Source organism: Pungitius pungitius, chromosome 4, assembly GCF_949316345.1.
Source record: "Pungitius pungitius chromosome 4, fPunPun2.1, whole genome shotgun sequence".
In the NCBI taxonomy this organism is placed as follows: domain Eukaryota; kingdom Metazoa; phylum Chordata; class Actinopteri; order Perciformes; family Gasterosteidae; genus Pungitius; species Pungitius pungitius.
In genome coordinates, this window is record NC_084903.1 from 11,931,420 (window position 1) to 11,952,101 (window position 20,682).

Genomic DNA, 20,682 nt, shown 5'->3' on the forward strand with positions numbered 1-20,682 from the left:
CACCGCGGGCACAAGCAAGGCAAAGTTACAAGCTTACAGGTGAAATTAAAATGAATTGAGGTTTATTGAACATCATGATGGAGATGGCGCGTTTGATTTCCCCTTGAACAAAAAAAAAGACGAGGGAAGGAGAGTGTGATGCGCTGTTGTGGATGAGTTGTGTGGCCAATTCTCTCTCTCTCTCTCTCTCTCTCTTACTCTGTCTGTCTGTCACTCTCTCTCTCTCTCTCTCCCTCCCTTCTTCTCCTCCCTCTTGTAGCTCTATGTGACTGTGCAGTTAACAATCAGAATTTCCTGCTGCTGTCTCCTCTCTTTGTAAGTAACTTTCCTATTTCTGTTATGTGTTGCCTGATGACATTGTAGTGAATTGTGTTGTTGTATTGGGTGTCGTGGTGTGTTTTCAGGTGGTTGTTTTTTTGCTTATCATAATAAGGTGCTGCATTTTGTGGCTTGTAACTTTCCCATTTCTCCTGTCTTATTCTAACTAACTATTCTCTGATTAGAGAACGTAGTTTATTTTATGTGTTTGACATCATCCAAACTCAACTGATGATTTCATTGAGTACAGATAAGTGTCTCATTGTACAATCGCCTGTTTTAGTAACTGATCCTGGGTCAGCCGGGGACGTTTGCTTTAATTTCAGATGTCAAACGACTCTATTTTAAAACGCACTAAAGGTAAAAGTATTAATATGCACCAGTCTAAAATAACTTTACTTTGGTATGCATGGACGGAGTGATGTAACACATTGATAATGTCACTGTGTTAAAAAATAAGAAGTGCAGTGTATCAGTTTAGGAAAATCAAAGTTAAATGAGATGGGTAAAATAAGGTTTTCACCCAACACGTTACCCTTAGGTTTTAATGAATACATCTTTTTTATAATTTCAAAAAAATATCAATTCATCCTAATTATATGCATCGGAACACTTACTTATTTTTTATTTTTTATGTGATAATTGTTTTATCTAATGCGGCATTAAAACAAATCTTAAGCGCTATTCGTGCCGAGAAAAACGTGTCTGGACGTAATTTTTATCGCATAATCTGTCAAAGTAATGATCTTAAATTCGAGGTGCATTCAGTCCAATCAATTTGCAAATATCTAAAGAGAGGTCGGGAGACATCTGTGACGTGTGTAAATCAAACCGTCTTGTTTTATGGTTATTTAAAACATCATAAAAAAGTGCATGTATATCATAGGTGCTGATTCAATTTCTGCAAATATCTCACTGAGTCTCTACACCTGAACTCCTCTTAGAAGGTTCCCCACGCGCTCAGCTTCACTAATGTAAGATGATCATATGTTGCTCTAAACAAACGGCCCCTTTTTAATATTTATCCTCAAGTTGGAAGGGTCGCTTTATGATATGTCCTTTACCATAATAGATTTTAAAAAGTGTGACTGGTGCACTAAAGTGAAAAGTGCACCATCATCTCTAGAAAGGAAACAAAATAATCTCTAAGTTTGCAGTCGATGCACCTGCAAGAGATGTTCATTTTAACTAAGACTTTAGAACTAACTACAGCCGCTACAACCATCCTCCCTTTCTCCACTTTCATTTGGCCACAAACACCCCCCCCCCCCTCTCTCTCTCGCGCGCGTCTCTTGTCTGGGAGGAGGAGGAGGAGGAGGGGGGGGGAGTCCTGCCTCTTTGCCTTCCTCAGATCAATGCCCTGGCCACTCACTTTCTGATGTTGCACGACGGGAAATGCTTTGAATACTTGCGACATGGCTGCGCGCATTGATTGCCAAGATTGACAGCAGCTCTACCCATCGTCTTCTCTTGTCTGAGTGAGAGTGAGAGAGAGAGAGAGAGAGAGGGAGGGAGAGAGAGAGAGAGAGAGAGAGAGAGAGCGAGAAAGAGGGAGGGAGGTAAAGAACAGATAGGCGAACAACAAAAGGTGCTTGTAGTTTAGGACAGCTGAACTTCACAGAGAGTAAACGGGATTCCCTCATTTGGCCCCGAGTGAGCAGACTTAAGTTTTCGCCCAACAGATTTCGCTCCGTGGTTCTTTTCTACAAAGTGTAGCCTAGTCTAGTGGTGTTTACGCACGGGGAAAGGACGCGTGAATATCTCCACGGCTCAGGTCATCAAGGTAAACAACACGTTTGTTCTACTTTTCTAATCATTTCACCCTGTGTTTTAATGCTGGTTCCTAAAAGTCGAGCGCGCGTCCCACTCAACTGTCCGTGCGCCGCGCGTAATTTTCCCCCTTTATAATAATTCTTCTTTTTTTAAATTTTAAAATAAGAAAGTTACTTGAGTGTCACGCTCACATGGGTTCGCGCATTTTCTAACGGCGAGGTTGACTGACAAACTTTCTGTATTGCGATCGTCTCGGTGCGGCTTTTTCACGCAACAAAAAAAAAAAAAAAAAAAAACAGTGCACGCGAGGCGACGGTGGCGCGGTGCGGGATCTCGAGTTCACCTCAGAACTGGTGAAACCGCGTTAAATTCAACACCTCGAAGACAACCCCGAACCACTTTGGGAGGTTTGAAACCACGTTTTCTATTTCCACACCCCCCCCCCCCTAGTTCTCTTTGTTTATTCCAGCAGCGCGAAGCCGTGCGTGCGCGACGCAGCGGGCGGACCGAGGCGGGCCGCCGTCCCCGATCACACGTCCTCCAAACAACCCGGCGAACCCCGTACGACTGTTCATTATTCACCCAGTGCGTCGGTGTCCTGCTACACGTCGCGTAGCTTTGCTCTGCTGCTGGTGGCAGTTTCTCGTGTGTCCACCACGCGGTACTATCCGTCTGACAGCGTCTCCCCTGTCTCTGCCGGCGAGGGGGGACAAGTTCATGTGACGCTCGCGCCTCGTTGCACCTTCACACGTTACGGGCCGCTTTTTGGTGCTCGTTTTTATTTCGGTGTGTTTTTTTTGGTGTGTTTTAAGTCAGACGCCGAGTTTTTGGCCTTCTTGCAGCCTGGGAATTTGTTTTTCCTTAACTTTCTCGGGAGGTCAGGGGAATTGACCCTTGAAGAATGCATAAGCCATAAATTAAATTTAACAATCGCGAGGCTTGTCCATTTAGAGAAGATGCACTCGAACACAGTTTTCCTTTTAAGTCTCTGACGCTCGGCGCCAACTGAACAAACAGCTTTTCTTAGGATAAGTGCAAATATACTTACATGGATTACATTTTCTTACTGTCATTCATATTTTAGAATTTAAGACAATTCCTGAAATTAATCATGTCACTTTTTAATAGAAAAATCGTGGTTTAGATATTTTTAAGCTTAATATGTACACTTTGTTGTTTTCTGTGTTGAGAAATCCCTCTTTTTAAATTGTTATATATTGCACCCTAAGAACATTTATGATTTTTTTCCCCCAAATTAAGAAGTTATTCTTTAGATGAATCCGTCATGTCTGAATCATGGAAATGCCAGTGAGGCAGCGCGCTATTGGCGGTGCGGAGACCGACAACTCATTTTAAGTTGTTTTCCTACAGGGTTTATAACATTTTCACCAGAACAAAGTCATCACCTGACAACACTGGAAACTCCATAACAATTAAAGTAGGCTAGTGTACCTTTCTTCTATTTATTGCACAGTGAGCACGTGCGTTTTAGTGACCGCACAAATAGGCACCTGTGGCTCGATAATGAAAGGGATCTCTCTTCAATTCTGCTCACGCTGAAGCACATTCCGGGCTCCTTCCCCCCCCCCCCCCCCCCCCCTGTGATCGGGGGGCTTCTTTCTGTGGCCGTGGACGCAAGTTCCCTCATAAGGTGAGGCGGCGCAGGAGACCCAATGCGAGTCTAAATGGCACATTTATAATTAGACTGTCCATTCAGCACATTGTCCCGATTGCTATACAGGGACACTCGGCTCTGTCAGGAGTTTGTCTCTGACGGCTTGTGCAGCTCAACGTGTCGCTCAGTGAAAGAAAAGCGGCGTTTGGAGCCTTTGGTGCCAAACAACCGCACTCTTATTTCACCCTTCTCACTCCCATTTTACGCAGAGCAACAACGCCGTGCACATTAATCGCCTTTTCCTCTCTAAACTTCTCTGCATTTGTTCACGCATTTTAATAAGTGTTACTATTCCCCCCCCCCCTATTTAATCAATGTTGCCGGGGGAACTATGTGCTTTTATTTCGCGTGGATTTAGACGACATCCCAAAACTAACGATTGGACATTTGTTTGTATGTGACACTTAACAAAACCTGCAGGGCAATCATTTCAGATGTGTCATATTTCATTCGGACTGGCCTTGCACATTCTCCGTATTTTCCAATCTGTGGGTGGATCTTGAGCATTTTTTCAAAGAGTCACAAACGCAGGATTTGCAACCTGCAGTCAGCTTAAGATGTACACTCGCGGTCATTGAGTAAGTTCACAGATTTTTAGAACTGTCATTTGAAAATGATGAAAGCAGAAGTCACCCGGCTCGCTTGTCTAAACACATCCTGCACTCTGTCCAAGTCCAATGTCTCCCGTGTTGCAAACAGCAGCGTTACTGCTGGGACTCTTTTTTTCTTTCTTTATTCTCTTTTCAAACAGCCACTGCGATCAGAGCCTTTTTCTTTAGTTGTGTTATTGAGTGGAAGACACATTATTGACACATGTCCCTTCCACGTGTGTTAGATAAGTCCATCTTACATTTTGTTTCAGCTGAATGCCACAAACTAAAGTGACATATTCTGACAGGAGCTTTACTTCTGACTGTCCTCTGAATCTAACGGTAGGATTTATTTGAGCAATTAGGATCAAAGAAAAGTCAGGTGAAAATATAGGGAGGAAAGGAAAGTGCATCATATCATATTGCATTAGTATTTTTTCTTCTTCTATTTTTACCTTAAATGTGCACGTTGGTTATTGATTCAACTTTTGTTTCTACTTTGATGCTATTTAAAAAGAAGGTGAATCACTTAATTTAACAGCAGATGTTGACCACTGGGAATTGTTCAGTTGAAACACACAATGATGTTAAATGAAAAGTGTTGTTTTCTGTAGCTTTCATTCCAACCGTTTTATGCTGAACGAATTCTGGAAATTACCACCAATTCCTTCTCACTATAAGATGATTTCCCAGACATAATTCAGAAATGTCATCATAAATAATAGGGATGTGTTGTCAGTCGCAGATAAGGCAAGTAAATTATTCCATGCAAAGTTCTGAAGAGGCTGCACAAGTCTCTCTGAACCTAAATATTTTAAACTCTTATTTGTTCTATAATGCGGGCGAGTGTCTATAGAGCCCCGTCTTGGCATGTGTGCATGCATGACTGATACTTTCCTTCTCTTGGATATTTCGCAAGAGAATGTCTTGGCTCCTCACACGGATAAACACTACTGTTGATGTTGATTTGAAGCGTTGAAAGGCAAAAAGCCACTTGGTCTCTCCTGACCATGTCATTTAGACCGCACAACTGAGACCTTACACATCGTCTTATACATTCCACATATATTGTGTTCCAAGTGACAGCAGGCTGCTCTGGGAGGAGGGAGGGGAGGAGGGGAGTTGGGGTGGGGGGGTAGTCTCCCTCTCTTCGCGGTGGTGGATGGAGCGGCTGAGACCGAGACCCGATGATAAACAAGTTCAGAGAGGGTAAACAACAGCAGGGCTGGTAAAGGTAGAGGAGGGGGGCAGCAGAAGGGTGGAGGACTGCAGGAGATAATACATGTGGCAGCACATGTTGTGACATCTGTCTTTCTAAGTGTTATCTCATTTACAGCAGAATATTCCTACAATGATCAAAACTGATGGGAACATGTCATAGTAATTTTGTTGTTGTTGTTGTTGTTGTTGTAATGCAACGAGAAGTTTCTGACAAGTTAGTAACATGATGTCACATCTGTCATGATGCACGGGACACCGTGATAGACGGTGTTCTGTATGACGAATGAATCTGTGCTTCCTCTGTACACCAACGTGCTTGGGTAGCTTGGCTTTGGACACTATGTGGAAGAAAGAAAGAAAGCATGGTGCAGATGTGGACAAAGTGGATTTGTGCTTTTACGGGGGGGGGGGGGGGGAAATTGCGGCTTGTCTCAACTTGCATCATAGTCACTTGTGGGTGAAAAGAAATGGGGATGCCAGTAGTGACCATGTGGGTCATCGGGAGCAGATAGTGGACCTCCACAAACTCCCCATCTTACAGTAATAGCATATTTTATAGGTTCCTCTATGTCAAAGATTTAACTTGATTTTGATTTTTTTTTGTATAGATACAAATGACACCTATGTGCGGCAGCACTTACTGAACATGGAAAAGGTCAGGGGAAGATTGCACGGCTCTGTTAGATCTCTGTATCCCTCCGGCTGCTAAAGGTGAACAGCATTGCTGTCATTAAAGTGTTACAGATGAAAAAAAAAATCTAAATATGTGTAGCTTCACACAAGTAATCTAAGTGGCCCATTTTGATCTGTATCGTTCACTCTACTACCAAAAAATGTTTTTCTCAAAATAATTGGACATTTTCTTTAGGTCCATAGCATAGATGTGCATAATTAACTTTGATTTCCAATGCAACAGTCCAGGCTATGGTAAGTAGCGTCTGTTGATTTTTCTTATTTTATTTTAAATGATACATTAATATGTAGAATTAATTGGCAGAGTCTTGGTGGCCGCGTGTTGTGACACAGGTCTGGAACTGTAATCAGGTGGAGGAATTAGTCGGGCTCATTGTTTTTTATGAATCAGATGAAGATCTGTACAGTGGCTGTGTGAATATGGTCGCCTTTATTTCCATATCAAAGGCACACAGTGCAGCCGGGCAGTAATTAAAATGTGGTGGATTTTAGCCCTCACACACACACACACACACACACACACACACACACGTTTTCTCTCTCCCTCAGACATGCACAGGGACAGAAGTAGTACGAACACACACCCACCCCCACACCCCACACCCCCCCCCCCCCCCCCCCCCCCACACACACACACACAGACACAAAGCATATGGACCAAGGCTGAGAGCTGTCAGGTTGTGTGAAAAGAGTGCAGGTTGTTGAAACTGAATGTTAAACAAATACTCATGTTAGTTTTGTGGCAACCATTTGCTAGCTGCAGTTTGAGGGAGCTGGGTATAAATTATTCTTATTTTTTTCTCAGAAAACCGCTTGCACTAATTGCAGTTAAACTAACCTCTAAGAAGTCTCGAAGAAATTTGGCTTATTTATCAATCCCTTAATTTGTCTTTGATATTTTTACTGTCTACATAATTATGTTTGGGCAAGTGACCTTGTGGCCGAATGCTGGGATTATGGAGAAAAAAAAGAGGAAGAAGCTGTGATCTTTTGCCCCGAGTGATTTCTGTCCTCCTAGAATTGGAGAAGCTCTGAAGACCTTAGATTGTGTTTTGTGAGTGAACAAGGGAAAAGAGATTAGTGTAATGTGGGCTTGTGCGCTCCTCTGACACAAAGCGTCACAACAAGCGTTTTCTCCCTTGTAACCCCCCCCACGCCCCCATTGTGCTTGGATCAGGTCCTCCCGTGAGCAAGCCACTGCCTTGGAGGAAGCGTCAAAGGGACTTTGTGAAAATATCACTTGAACCAACACGGGCTGCTGTGACACTTGAATCTTTATGTTAAATTGTGTGAAAAAAAAGGCCTTAAAAACCTCACAATCATAAGGGAAAAGTAGCACATTTTCTATTTGGGTTTTCCAATTATTATGAATAACCCTGTTGAAGGCAGCATTAGTTTTTGTAACCATTTTACACAGGTCTTCCCTGTCTGTATGAGATGAACGATTATCCAGTTGGTGGAGGTTGACCGCCGCTTGAGATGTGCATATTTTACATGAGATATAAAATATGCTCTATAGTTGTAACCAAACCAGCTGCTGTGGCTCCTTTACTCTGTGGTCAGGGGCCTTTTAGTTGGCACACACTAAATGTTGTTTGATCAGATTGGTAACTTACTTTCTGTGTGCATGTTTGTGTGTGTGTGTGTGTGTGTGTGGGTGCTCGTACATGGTGTGTGTTGTGCGCAGACTATCGAGTGATATGATTTTAGCATTTGATACGGTACAGTGTTTTTTTTGCATGCACTGAATTGACACGACATGGCCATGTTGAGCTTTTGCCATATTTTTGCATTGTGAACCACGGTGTTCCAGTCTTAACTTGTTGATGTCAGTACGTTTTGTGAAGACGGGCCTTAAAACAAAACCTACTTTGTCCTTGCTGTCGCTGAATTCCAAGCTGTCCGTAAATAATTTGTATCCGCGCTCTTTGGACGAATCAAATACTGATCAACCGCTTGCATCACAGAGCAGCTACTGTGACATCTAAAACAGGCGAGGGAGTTATGGAAAAGAAACGCCGTATTGGGCCCAAAATCACATTCCCAATAGTGTTTCTTCTGGAAAATGCTCATCTACGATGCCAAAAATAAATCAAAGTGATAAAGGAGGAGGGTCGGGGAATACAGGCAAAGGGTCTTGTGGCTGAGGTCTTGATTAAGTTAACCATAGCATTTCTTCTTGCCTGGGTCTTTTGTTTCCTTTCTGAATAATTCCTTTTTACACCGACTTGGATGTGTTACAAGGCTTTGCCCTTAATGTGCATTATGAGAAAATGGCTTCAGCAGACCCAACCACAAGCTTTCTCTCCCTCCCTCCTTTCTTTCTTACTTTCTCTCTCTCTCTCTCTCTCTCTCTCTCTCAGTAGACAAAAAGGGGGGGGGGCGGTGGAAAGTGAAAAGATGGGTTAAGAGCAGATTTTGATACACTCTCTTAGACCCAACATTGCACAAATAATGATGATTGTCTTCCTGTTGCCTCCGACCCGTCTGATAATGTGTATGTAGATCACACTCCGTCTCCTTTGGTCTAAGAAATTGATTTTCCTCCTGAACCACACGTAGTGAATAATTCACAATGGCAAGACTTCGATTTTTAAGGTGGTGGAGAATACTTGTACTTATTGGGTGGAAATATACGCAGTGGAAGCATCAAAGCAGTGTCAAACTTTTCCTTTTGCCTTACTTTCAAAATGGAACATTTTCCTACTCTTACCCATGCAAAGTGAGAACTGGAGCAACTGTATCCATCACCCTGCCTACTCTTAAGACTCCAAAACTGGAAAATATGAACTTTCAGCAAACAGTCGTTCGCTCGTTCTTAGAGAGTTCGTAAATTACCCCACAAGCTGTTGAAGAATGTGCATGGAAACATTTAGCAGAGTCTAGAACTGCACTTAAGAACCTGGTTTTCTCAACTGCACATTTATAAGCAAAGAGCAACAGTGAGGGAAGAGTGACCAGGAGCACACAGAATAAAGCCAAAGTATCGTATGGGATAATCGCTTTCTTGAATGGGACTAAATAAGAGAAATCTGCTGAAATGATGGAGAAAGCCTGTGGTTTGGCCCGTGCACTAGATTTCCCATGAGCCTCTTTGACAATCTGAGGGTTTAGCCACTCCGGCACACGCCACCCACCCAGCCACATACAACACATACAGTACACACATGCACATGCACACGCACACGCACACGCACACGCACACACAAATACACACACTCACACGCACACACACACACACACATGCAGAGTGCTGCTTCTGCCAGGCAGTACGATGTGTGGACACCTCTGGGAAGGTGAAGCTCAACCGTTGCACAAGAGGAGTGCCCCCCCTCACAGCCCCGCCCCCAAGAAAGTCTGTAATTTAAATTAAAAAAAAATATTCATTTTCTTTTTCAACGACCGGTCCGTTTGCCCCTGCAAGGTTGTAGACAATTGTCTGAAAAATGAAGAAAGCCTCTTCTAAGTAGAGTGGAATGACATAGTGGAATGATTTTAGATTTACATAAAGATGGAATATTATACGGCCGCAATTAAGGGGCTTGCAGACTGCATACAACTGTATACAAATGGCCGCGGAACCCTCCCCCCTACAATTATGTTCATATGCAGCTAATTCGCAGTAGCGATTCACGCTCACTGTCAAGTCTTGCTGTTTGCAGAGTTACCTTCTTCCAACCTTAACACCTTGCTTTAGTTTCACAACCTGAACCATAACGTACTTGCCATGACCACAGTTCCAACCCGGTACTTTGAGTTGACTAAATATAACCAAAAGAAATGTAAGTATGCTTTAAATTCAAGTAGGGGATATTGTAGCAGAAAACAAATGGGATTTATTGGAAATAAACTCTTTACTGCAGCAACACATTAAATGTTTGTTAATAATAATTTGACAAATTTGTAATCAATGTATTAATATTTATTATAATATAATTTTCACAACGTATTACTGACGGTGAATTAGATGCAAATGACTGCAGACTGTAGTAGACACGGTTGCACTTGGCCTGTGTAAACGCTCACTATGGCCGCTGTTTTGTGTTAGCAAAGAGAACGGCTTTCTGTCCTTGGTTAGGGGTGGGGTTGAGGGTAAACCAGGGAGGTACAATGTTCCTCCTCATCCTCAGCAAAGCTAAATTTATTGGTTACCATCTGCAGGGTGGAGAAGTTTGGGTTGAGGCCAGGCCAAAGAAAGGCTTCTAATTAAACAGTCATCATTATCAACCTGTGGTCAGTGATCATCATCCCCAACACTGGTTCTCCAAGATGAACATGGAATCATTTAGGCTTTCCCTGCAGCCCATGCTGGACTGAATTAGAACAGAATAAGAAAGAAATGGAGGAGAAAAGTGCTCGCAAGATTTTTTTTCCTTCTCTTGGCAGAAGAGGCAGCACGGGGCCCCGTGCCATATCCACTCAGGTTTAAACAATTACCCGACATCAGAGAAAGCCGTAGAGCCTCAGTGTTGGCACAACCGTCACGCTTCTGACTGTTGTACTTCGGGCCATGGTTTCAGACATGGCCAAGTGTCACATGTAAGCGGAGCTTTCGATAATTTCAATTAGTGTAAGAGGGTGTGCCTGCAGTATCTGTATCACTGCTGCTGCAGGAGCTTTCCTTTGAGGTTGACAGGCCCTTAATGTAGTTTTTCTTGGTTTGATGTGTGAGTGACACAGAGGTGCGCCAAGAGGATGGCAAAATGGTTTATTAGGACCTAATTATGCCTCTGTGATTAAAGGGGAAGTGACTGTGATTAGGAGACCTGCAGATGATGTGGAAACAAGGATGAATATTCAGAGGAGAAATAGCACGGTATTTATTAGCCCGTGTGTTTTTGCAGGATATGCGAGCGCTACAGTCCATGCTGCTGTTACCGGTTTCAAATGGGAAGTAACGGCAGTAACAAAAAGATTCTTTATGGGGTTCGTTACTCTCACCTCGATGTCCGTCTGGAAAACAGAATCCCTTTGTTAGCGAGAGAATGAACGAACCGCCATCTTTAGATCTCAATCTCAATATCTCTTTATTACAATACATCAAGTAATAATACCAAACAGTAACATTCCCTACGGTAAACATATTTCGGTTTGTTAATGTCAATTTAACAAGTTTTCTACACCTAACAGTGTTCATCTTTAAAATACTGTCTTAACAAAAATAAATGTCCCTCTTTTAAAGTGCAATAATAAATGCAATCATATCTACAGGATAAGTCCTACTTCAAGCTATATAGTTATCTATAGTTATTGGTTTTCTGCTAAACTTCAGACGTGCATCATCAAACACTCTCCAGCTATAAAGGAATATTTACATGACTTCAGTCACAACATGAATAATACACATAGGGAAACTTAACATCTCTCTCTTTTCTCAACATATTTACAACATGTCAGGATATTTAAAAAACTCGAAACAAGGCACCGTTGGGGAGTGAGGACACCAATGCACCGACCCATACATTGAGTATTAATACGCTCATGCTGAGCAACTGCGCGCGCCATAGTCGTCACACGCCCTCTCCCGCGATCACGAACGCGGCTCTCCCACTCGGCTCCACCCACCAAACATTGAACTTCCAACCCGCAACAGTTAATACACACCCCGGGAGGAAACAGTTCTTTCTTTTACCCCTGAGTACGAACCTGGAAAACAGAATCCCTTTGTTAGCGAGAGAATGAACGAACCGCCATATTTAGATCTCAATCTCAATATGAGAGAAAAGTAAGGCGTCCGTCACTCTAGGCGGCGCCATGCAACGCCACTCGCACTTTGGTTCCGCTTTACCTGGTTCCCCCCCCCAATCAATGCTGTACAACACAATAAAATCTGCGATTCTCATGAATGCTTTCAACTATTATAATAACATGTTTTGCCTATATAAAATCCCAATTGTGTTACCACATAAAGGTGCCTCACACTGCCTCGTGGCAGTTATGTGATCATTATCTTTAAGGCAGATCCACAGAGCTTTATACATTCAGGAAATTAAGCACAAATGAGTATGTAACTATAGAATGTGGATGCTTTTCTTTTGGAGAAAATTTGCAGTGTTTTTTTTAATGGATTCAGAAATTTGTTGTACATCATTTAAAAAAAAGATACTAAGATGACCTCATTTTTGTCTTCTTTCTGTCTGGCATGTAGGAGTAACACTGCAGACTTTCACAGCCAATTGAACATGAAACCATGAGGAATGTTCTGCAAAGCCAGTTCTACTTTGGGAAGCTTAGGGTTTGAGCGAAAAATCACGCATTCTTGAGAACTTCAGAGTACGTGCTGTTTTTATCAAAGAGATAAAGAGTCTTATAATTAGTATTATTAGCCTTCATTAATGAAGAGATGAGCATTTGACTTTCTCTTTTTGGCGCCCCACAAACTTCCAACTTTTTTCAGATATGTGATAGCCACTGCCATTACAAACCATTTAGAGTGTTCTGAGGAAGGAGATTGTCAGCAAGGCCTCGCAATTTTGCAATTTCACAACTGACTTCCTCCTTAAAATGACACAGGCTTACCTGCCTATTACTCCCTTTGATTTCTACAGTACATGCTTCTGCGCTCTGAGAGGTATTCATAATAAGCTTAAACTCCACTGGCTTCATTGCTAAAGGGTGCTTATCTCCCGGCTATTCAGGAGAAAGAACTGTAATATTTTTTCCAATTTCAACATTTTACTGTTAGTCCACAGTCTGTCCAAAACCACGTCTAGGGGGCTGGCATGTGCACTCACATGGATATATGCTCACATACATGCACAAGCACATACACACACACTCACACACACACACAGGCTTGGCCCAGGGAGGTTCTTTGAAAATATTTTGCTTTTTTAAAATACTATGATGGTACAGCTGTGGATTTTTCTTTTTGCTGGATGAAAATCCCAAATTGTGTCACATTTATTAATGTTTTTTCAAATATACATTTGAACTGACATTTTAATAAAGGTGTTGGGAACCATTCTTCTTTGTATTTAAAAGTCTGCATTCAATTGAAACTTACGTCTGTTATCGTCATTAAAAGTGTTTTTCTTTTATTATCATCCTTATCTTGCAGCACTTATTGGATGTTTAGACAAGCAATTTAATCTATTTAAAATTTAATTTTGTCCCAATGGAATGTTTAAAGCATACTCACCTTCAAAATGTGTGCTCATGTAACGTGAGATACACTTGAAAACCAGTTTGAGGTGACCGTGGAGGGCTCCCCTCTCGGGTTGGGAGCATTGTCAGTTTTTCTTTTCCAATAATGAGAAACATGTGTTGGGCAAGTGAAGAAAACAGAGTGATCTTTCATCTGACCCACTGGTCCTGCTGTCAGCACAGTTAACACCGACCTCATGTTACAATTGTCTGGACAGCAGCACTAAAGAGCCCTTTGCACCCGCTCTTCTGCTGCATTGTCTTCTTCTTCTTATTTTGAAACACTAATGGTAGCACATGGAAGCCAACTAAGCACTTGAAGGGGAAAAACTAAACCTTAATGACCAGTAGAATTTAAACACACATAAGCTGTAGGTGCAAAGTGTTTGTTTGAACCACATCTTACTCCAGCAGTTAACAGCGTGCAGCAGGTTTGCAGTGGGAGTCAAAGTGATCCCCAACCCTCCGCCTGTAGCCTCCGCCTGCTGCGTTTCTCCCTTTTACCGTTGCTTGTGCCATGCTGTAATGCGCTCCCAGAACATGATGGGAATATAATAACTGCGTGACGATGTTTTCCTTACCCCCCCCCCCCCCCCCCCTCATTCTCCACCAAATGTAAAATGTGCCCAGGAACATGGCATATAAGGCATAGGTTGTGATGTCAGTTGTTATTGCTGGATATGTGAGCCAGTAAGTTTTGTATTATTTTCCACAATGTGTGCTGTGCACAGAGCATTATGTCACAAAGGGCACATTGAAGCTTGTAGGTTGGGTGTAGGGCCGTGTTGTTTCTCTTGTCCTTGTCCTGTGCATCGCAGAGCCACCTTCTAGACTGCAGCCCCACTTTATTCACATTTTCTTTCCTTGTGCAGCACACAATTGACAATGGGCCGACAGGACTCTTAACATGATGCCATTAAAAAAACACACATGCCTTACAAAGTGTGCAGACTCACAATAATGTTTTCCAGACTTTTTCCCCCCAAATTTGATTATTTGCCAAATCGATGTGGTCACTCTGGTGGTATTATATTAAAGCTGGGTTTGTTGAATTACAGGGTTTTCATTTACAAATAGGCTGCATGCTCCGTGAAACACCAGTTTAAATTATGAGATTAAGTGATAACTGATATATTTTGATTATTTGCTGTACAATTGGACTCCAATGCTCTGTTTAATGCAGTATGGAATAGAAGAGCCTCCTGATTTCCTGCTAATGAAATTTGCCACTGACGTATGCTGGCAGGTTCCTCTTACCTTGTTTGACTTATATATTGCCTGACTGTAGAGATAATTTGACTTTACATTTAAAAGGATCTTTTTTAATCCAGAAAAGGAGTGTTCAACTCAATTATACCAGTGATCAGTTGCTCAAACAGTACATTTGTTTTCTCTGGCGGGACAAGCCCCTCCTGGCCCTTCCACCCCAATAGGGCAACTAGGAGGGAGAGTTAAATTAGGAGGAGAGAGAAATGGGGATGGGGGGCGGGAGGGACACATGAGTGAGATGAGAAAGGGAGAGAGGAAAGTGCCCTACAGTTCCTGCCATGTCACTGGAGATTTGTGTCCTCCTTTTAAATCATTTCCCTCTTAAGAAGATTAAGAAGGCAGAAATATTTCCAAACTGATCGTTTCCCCTCCCCCTAAATGGACTCATTTGCATTTGCAAACGCTGCTATTAATTGTGGCTTTCAAAAAAAAGACAAATGACCTTTGCAACTGTAAATAAAAGACAACCGAGGTTATAATGCTAATTGTTCAAATGGCTGCACAAGGGCCTGTGGTTCAAGTCACATATAAGACTTTCTTCTTACGCGTTACAAATGTTTCACACGTGGACCTTAGTTACATTTATTGCGTGCATTGAGCTGTGTTCGCTGCTACAACAATTGTTTGCAAACTTAAGTCCGCTTCTGCAAAACTAAAAATGTGAAATGGCAATTCGGATCATTGGTGGAAAAGGCTGATATCAAATAGTGCGTCGATGCTTCTCTGTGAACAAGAAAAACCCTGAATAATTTGCGCACACCAAAGCCTTGTTGTAACCTGATCATTTATGGATCAGTTGTTTTCTTTCTGGTTTAATTCAGCATGTGATTGATTTTCAGTGCACTACTGTTGGAAAATATCCACACTAAACTGTGCCCGAAATAGGGAATCATTTGAATACAGATGCTTACGGCTTAGGCCTTGTGACTGGAAACCACTTGGAGCCAGGAGACAATTGCAGGTTGATTATGTTGCTTGTGATAGAAGTTGCAACTCCTTTGTACACGGCAGATATATTTGCATCTAAATGCTTATTGTAGACATCTAAACAGCATAAAGACTGATTGTAAATACCAGCTGTTGGGCTGTATTCGGGAATAAAAAAGAATTTCAATAAGGAAAATTGGGATGGAAATGAGGAAATTATTTCCAAACAGTAGAGCTGAAATCATTAAGTAGGAAATGGTGCGCTTTGTGTGCTGGTTGTATTTGTCATCTTTATTAATCATGTTTGTATAATCACATGTGATTATATTTACAGTTGGCTAGTATGTTGTATTCTAACCGGTGAAAGCAGTGTTTGATTCAGATGAAAATTTTAATATATATATATTTTTTAAATTATTGTACAGTGCAGGTATTGCAGACAAGATAGTATACACAGTATACAGTAACACAACTGTGGTGGTGTATTTGGTGTATGCCATTGTATTGTTTACAGTATTTTCAATATAGTTGGATGACGCCATTCCAACCTTTGTAATATTTGTGTTTGAGTGCATGTATTTGTATGTGTGCTCCGTATGTAAGTGCAGTTATATGTTGGTGTACATGTGTGTGTGTGTGTGTCTGCCTGGTGCCCTAAGCAGAGTGATGCCCCTGCTGATTCTGCTCCTCCAGCTCTTTGTCCTGCAGCACTCAGTGTGTCTGCCTCCTCGTGAGACTGCCAGGCTTCTCTAGTGTGGCTCCACAAAGGCCCGGCCTCCTTTGAGGTGTTAAAAACTTCCATTTATGCATCTCCCTGGACAAAAAAGCAGCGAGCCCATTTGAGTCCAGGAGCAACACAGGCAGACATTGTGGCCACGCTTCTCGAGCCCTCATTTCACAGATTCTAAAACCAGTATGTGGTGAACAGGATTTTGGCGGCTAAAGTGCCCCGGGAGGGCCAGGCGATAAGAGGGGAGAAACGCCACCACGCAGTAAACTAGAAGATGGGTCCAGGAAAATAAACACATTACCTGGGAGAAAGGGAGAGACTCGTTTTCATAGCCTCGCCCCCAGCGTACACAAATCCCACACTGAATGAAAGAGACACAGAGACAAAAACTGAGAAAACCCCAAAATTGGTGCGTATATATCTTGGAAGTTAAGAAAAGGACTATCATCAGTGGGCAAAAAGACAAGGCTATTCTTTGTTCTGCCTTCACAGTCAAGAAATGTGTGAGAGGGAATCAAAGAGAATTGATAGGTTGCACGCCTGCTTGTTACGAGACCTGGGGACCTGAACGCCGTCCTCTCTGTCTGCTGGTGGGTTCCTCTCGCCTCAGCCTGCCTCAACCCGGTTGCTCAGAAAATAGACTCGTGTTCTTGTTTCTTTTGGCGTGATGGATAATGTATTTGCCGAGCAGCACACGAGCGCCTTGTTCAGCCACAGCACTGTTTCTGTATCAGACTACTGCTTGTAAACAAACTCTGGTCAAGATAGCTGGGGGGGGGATTTCTTTTTCTGTTTTATCTGACACAATTGCACTTCACCTCTTCCAAAACACCGGCCACTGCTTTACCCCCAACAAATACATTTTATCTGGACGCTCTGGTAATCGTTCCTGGCACGTTGGCGCTAAACATTTTCAGAGTGTCTAGTCTGCTGTAGGTCAGCGTCGGGACAGGAGCAGCCAGACACAGTGAAAAAGGCAGTTTGAGAGAGACAGAGGGTAAAGATAAAAAGAGATTTGAAAGGCTGTGACAGTTAACGGTGAGATGCAGCATGAAACAGCTGTTTGCACGTGATTGACCTGTTTCTAACACCGAATAACTCAATGATATGGTGGATCTCTTACAGCCCGTCCCTGGACGTAGTGTTTTCATCTTTGTCCGTGGCTGTCTGTAGTTGATCTCACTGTTAGGAAGTGAATGAATTTATCAGCAAACAAGGACATTGATCTGTGTCCACAGTTTACCCAAACACTTTCACTTATGATGCTATTGCAAAGAGAATTAACATCATGGAATTAGATATTGGTGACAGACAGTCACACACGTTCATTTACTATATCAGACACTTCTGTGCCAGAATGATCTGAGCTTCAACCCCCTGCTTCCTTCCTCTTCCTCTCATTTCCCTATTTCCCCTGGGTCCACTGTTATAGCCTCACCTCATTGCATCCCAAACTCCCCCATGCAGGCCTCGGCCTGACTGACTGTGTGGCTGCTGCTTCTGCAGAGATAACCACACAGCAACCAGGTAGGGCAGCAGCCTTCTGATGGCTTAGATTACCTCTATTGTCAAAATAACTAACTCTGCAGAATTCCTACTTTAGCTTGTTTGGACGAAAGGAGGAAGTGAGTATATGGAAAAGGGGATTGGGAGTATATATATAATATATATATATATATATATATATATATATAAAAAACATGTAAAAAAAACATATATATATATATTTATATATATATATATATATATATATAAATATATATATATATATGTGTTTTTTTTACATGTTTTTTTACATCTGGATGAATTCCAAACAGAAGCACAAGTTTTGGCTTGCCTCGGGCATATCCACACAAAACTACGCATGATGAAATGTGCATTTACGTATGCAGCAGGCACCTAAACATAAACTGAAATGTAAAAATATCCCAGAGAACAGTCTTACACACTATAAAGCCCCCGGATGCAAATGCGTTGATGTTGGAGTATATAATAGGTTGAACATAAAACTTGTGTTTGGTCAGGGCCGCTAAGTATTGGTTGGTATTCCCTGTGCTGTTTACAGTTGTGGTTATGTTGTGTGTTGATACTTAGCCACTGTCACACAGTGATTGAAAAAAACAACGGAAAAGGAAGTCAAGCGTTGCCCACGACATACGTGCACACGCGCCTTTTGAGTGTGTTTATGTGTGTAATACAAAGATACATGAGCAGTTTACATGGTAGGTTTAAGTGCAGAAGGAATTTTAATTTTTTTGTGCCCAGACTAAGAGCACATGTGTGTGTGTGTCTGTATGCGTGTACAACTTTTTTTTTTAATATCATCTGGATTTCCAAATCAGTTTGTTTCACTGCAAAGAGTTTTCTTTGAATTCCCTGACAAATTTCAGCAGTGGAAATTATGCTATAATTTTTCTACTCTATTTGGCTGTATATAAAAGCTTTTGTGGCAACTTGAGTGTGTGCACGTTGGCATTTTCATGTATTTTCCTGTGTTTGTGTGTGTGTGTGTGTGTGTGTGTGTCAGGTAGCTATGACCAGCCAAAGCTAGAAGAAAGGCCACTCTTTGACAGAAATGCCACAGGTGGCAGTGAGCCCTTCTTTCCTGCTCCTTTGATGTGGGCTCCATCAGTCTGTATCGCGGAGCTGAACAGCCAGTATTCTGTGTATTTCTTTTGTGGCTTGTGGCCTAATGGGGCCACGTTTACTTTTCATCTCATCCAAACCGTATCTGTCAAAAACAAATATAATAATGGAACATAGTACATTTAAGTATGTGGACAATTAAAAAAAAAAAGATATGATGAAACTAATAATTTTAACTTGGGGTTGACTGAAATGGTAATAAGTCCCAGATCTTCTAATTAGCAATGGGGGAGTGCTTGTTTTATGTTTCCTGGCTGTAGGTCTAATTCACAGCAGGAGAAAAAGCTTGTACATGCAGCTACACCAGGCCAGTTGACTCTGACTCTTATTACACCACAGGGATTAGTACATTTTCTTCATTATAATATGGTTTGGGCTCTCTCATTATTTGCAATTATAAATTCCTTTGTTTTTTTTCTCTCCCTCTGACAAATAATTGACTTAAATATGGAAAATGAATATATTTCCCCATATATTATTTACGTCATTGTTCCCAATTAACATTCAATTATGGATTGAAGGGTTTGTTAACGTCTTCTCTCTGTAATTATAAGAGCTCTCATTCATTTAGGCCTAGCAGGAATTAAGTCTATGGTCAGAGATCATGGTTGCACATTGCATATTGAAATACTGTGTGTTTAGTGTCAATTGAGAGGCACAGGAACACTTCAAACTCAGAGGTGCTATTCACGTTAAAGGCTTCCCATTCAGCCGGGGTCACCTGGGCCCCCTCTCCCCTATTGTCACCTGCAGCCCCAAGGCCAGCACATTCAGACCTGTCTGTAACTCTTGCCTTTATCTGACTCATTCTGTCAGCCCTTCAGCCTCCCGTGCTGTGCTCTGGCATAAATGCAGTGGTAGTTGGTACTTTTATCTGATCTTGTTGATGCTCTTGGTCAAGCTGATGGGGGACAGAGGTGGCGAATCGCAAATTAGTGACTGATCAGTTCAGCGTGACCCTAAAAAAAACCTTAATTGGCAGTGCTCAGGCAGACTAATTGTATAAATCAGCTGGTAATGAGATCTGGGCTTATTGTGAAAAAAAAGATAATGAACATGAATGAACTCGCAGCAGCTAGATGATGTGATCAGTGAGTGTTTATTTTCTCTATTGTCATTATTTCTGATGGAATTTGGTGCCTAAAAGCGTATCCACTTGTATTGGACTTTCCTAGCCAGCATTGCCTTCTCTGAAAAGGCTTTAAGTTGTTACACTTCAGCAGACAAGCTGAAACTAGCAGAGCGTGGCCCCTAATAAATCATTAGCAGGCAGCGCGCAAAGAAAGAAAGAAAGCAAAATTTAATAAAACAACCGCTTTGTATGAAAGCTGTTTATTAGTGAAATGCACCGACTGGAAGACAGATTAATGAGGTAGCGGTGAGGCAGGTTTTAAACATTGTCTAGGACGGATCCCATTGATGGCAGCTGTTAGGACTGGAGGTCGGACGCTAACAAAGCTGTTTTACATTAGCTCAGTGGCAGAGACTCTGACCCTCAGCCAACAGTCACTATGGCCTCAGTTCTCCTCTTCTTGCTCCATCTCTGTTTGTTCCAACGTAGGTAAATACGGTTATGAAAGACCATTGTTGATTTTAACCAGGTTCCAAATTCACTGGTACTTTTAATCTGAACTCGTTGTGGCCATGCAAGACATGGTCATTCATACAAACAATGTCATGTTACATACAAGGAT

At 42.0% G+C, this 20,682-nt stretch overlaps 1 protein-coding gene across 4 annotated transcripts in view; it reads left to right on the forward strand.

Moving 5' to 3' along the window:
* Window positions 1-267: 267 nt before the first annotated feature.
* sox6 (SRY-box transcription factor 6) overlaps window positions 268-20,682 on the forward strand; it is a 121,126-nt gene continuing 100,711 nt past the window's right edge. For 3 of the 4 annotated variants that reach the window (XM_037482732.2, XM_037482741.2, XM_037482749.2), the window contains exon 1: window positions 1,692-2,101. The gene's annotated coding sequence lies outside the window, so the exon portion shown is untranslated. Of the gene's footprint in view, window positions 316-1,691; window positions 2,102-20,682 lie in introns of those variants that run through there. The other variant, XM_037482720.2, reaches the window with a different exon arrangement.